The sequence below is a fragment of the Aedes aegypti genome, chromosome 1, assembly GCF_002204515.2.
Source record: "Aedes aegypti strain LVP_AGWG chromosome 1, AaegL5.0 Primary Assembly, whole genome shotgun sequence".
In the NCBI taxonomy this organism is placed as follows: domain Eukaryota; kingdom Metazoa; phylum Arthropoda; class Insecta; order Diptera; family Culicidae; genus Aedes; species Aedes aegypti.
Window position 1 is genome coordinate 265,071,018 of NC_035107.1, and position 2,556 is coordinate 265,073,573.

The following is a 2,556-nucleotide window of genomic DNA, read 5'->3' on the forward strand; positions in this document are numbered from 1 at the left end:
GAATATGGCATATAAAGTCATACCGCATTATATGTCTCATTAAAGCAGTATTACAGTGGAAAAGGGCACTATTACAGTTTAATTACGGCTACATTTCCTAGCTCTATGATGATAATTGCTAAAGTATAGTTACTGTCTGTACCGTATAAAAGCTTTAGCTAAAGTGTATTTAATGCATGAAGGAAACCATTATTTTGAGATCAAAAATAGAAACACAAAAATATTTGATCGTTGGGTGTCTGCGTTGCGCTTTTGTCTGTCTTTGTTTTGAGTATGATTCATATGTGAATTTTGCTTAATTCCTTTGCCGGGATTCGAACCTAAACTAATTGAGAGATGTTTTTGATGACTCGCCGCACCTATCCTCCAGACCATGAATAATGCATGTCTTGGCCGGGAAAATTGTTCAACTTCAAGCAGCGCCATTTCGATGCCAGTGGTAAATATTGTCGATTTCAATCCAAGTTGGACCGTCACAAATGTGTAAGCTCCTTTAAAGTGTGATAGCAGCTCAGGATTGCATCGAATCATGATGATGTTTTAAGTGCACTTATTCCTTGTTTACCACGGCTGTCGATTTTTTTTGCTGTTGAGATTTTGTTTTGTTTTCATTGTGTGGGGCTAAAACAGCTGCTCATTTGCATGCTTTATGTATCGTTTTAGCATCTCGCCACATTGAGTCATCGATAGGCGTGTGGTGTACGCACGAGCCAATCAATCGTAAGGTTTTTGGTTCAATTCCAGGTTGTTGCATTTTTTTTTTGTTTTCAAATTCTGATCAAACCTACGAATTTCAACCAGATTTCTTGTGCCGAGTTTTTATAAGGGATATTTAGGTATTTAGGGGTCATGCACAAATTACGTCACGCTCCAAGGGGGGAGAGGGTCTAGCCAAGCGTTACAAGCCTTACAAAATTTTAGGAAGACTCATACAAAATATGTGACAAAGGGGAGGGAGGGGGTCCAAATAGTTGAAATTTAGCGTGACATAATTTGTGTACCATCCCTTATCCAGCTTTTTACGCTGGCTATAAAACTGCGAGGGATGATTCGATTTTGACATGTATTGCAAACACATTATAGGCCTTTTCATGTGACAGGTCCGTCTATGCATTTGTTTACATCGGTAGAGGACCGGTGCATACACGAGGCTGTCATTTTCATAGAAGAACTGTCAAAGAGCTTCCCGATTAGCTGTTTTGGAACGTCATGTGAATAGGCCTATATAGCATGATCTTAGTTGGCAATGTTTTTAAATTGTTGATTGAGCTGTCAATAATTTTCACTTTATTTGTTTTGAAGTTCAACTTTTAGTATTTCTAATGAACTAAATTAAAAAAATAATCATTTATCTCTAGTAACTTCATTCCTTCTATACCATTTTAGGCACCAGGCACCGAAGAACCTTTCACTCTTCACTGGTTCGCGTGTGTAGAGTTCCACTCTGTGCTACTTATGACAGAGCGATGAATTTGAACGGCTTGTCAACCAGAAAGAAGAAGGGTTTCTACTGAAAATGTGTTTTGCACGGACCTGGAGCCTTTTAGCGAAAGCAAGTAGTGAAATTTACCGATTACCCTGGAGAGTATATTTTGATTCCATTCCTTTATTGTTGTGCTAAGTTTTCTATATATTCACAGGTAAAAATGGCTATATTTCTACTCGACAAACCTAAATAACTATGGCGTCTTGGAATGAAGAAAATCTATGCTATGGATACAAACATGCATTTTATGGATGAATCTTATTCACACCTATTCTAACTGAGTGCCTTTGAATGTGTGCTTTTTGAAACTATGCTATAGAACCTTGTGAAGGTGTGTGTTTTATTTTCGTATGTTTACTTCTGAGTGATTATGCTATGTATTATTTACAAAATAAAAGTGAAAGTGAGTGGTTTTCAACTTGCCGTTTTAGTGGAAGTCCATACGTGTTTATAAGGAAATGTCCCATCGTAAAAAGCAACACCCATGCCACTATTTCGTAGCTTTTCGCCATCGATCGTTCAGAATTTTTTCAGAAACGTAGCATGAAAGATTCCTAAACATTTGCCAAATTCATCAGCCAACTCGTAGCTGTCACCAAGGACTTTAGTTACGGTTGCTTCTGTGTACCTGGGAGCTAATTTGGCACAGAAATGTTTTCCTTTATCGGACAGAAAAGTGGTTTTCTTGAGCACTTTTTCACCAATGCTATATTTCGGTGCTTTTGCATTTGACCTAAGGTTGTAATATTTTGCCTGTTTTTCGTATGCGTCTTTTAGATTCTTGCGCACCTGAGCGTACAACCGAATCTGTTCGTCATGTGTTAAGGAATTTTGATTGTCTAAGCCAATTGACTCATATTCTCGTCCATCCGAAACTATGTTTCTACCAAACGTAAGAAAGTACGGACTGTGTTTTGTTGATCCGTGGACTGAGTTTCTAATAGCATTGGCAATATTTTGAATATTTTCTGCCCACGTCTTGTGATTGGACTTTATTGAAGCTCTAATTGCTGTAGTTATCACACGGTTGACTCTTTCAGAGTTGTTCACCTGTGGGTGATATGACGGTG

At 38.1% G+C, this 2,556-nt stretch overlaps 1 long non-coding RNA gene across 1 annotated transcript; it reads left to right on the forward strand.

Moving 5' to 3' along the window:
• Positions 1 to 1,437: 1,437 nt before the first annotated feature.
• LOC110674669 lies at positions 1,438 to 1,904 on the forward strand. The gene is made up of 2 exons (XR_002499083.1): positions 1,438 to 1,585; positions 1,641 to 1,904. It is a non-coding gene; the product is annotated as an uncharacterized LOC110674669 (long non-coding RNA).
• The last annotated feature ends 652 nt before the right edge of the window (positions 1,905 to 2,556 follow it).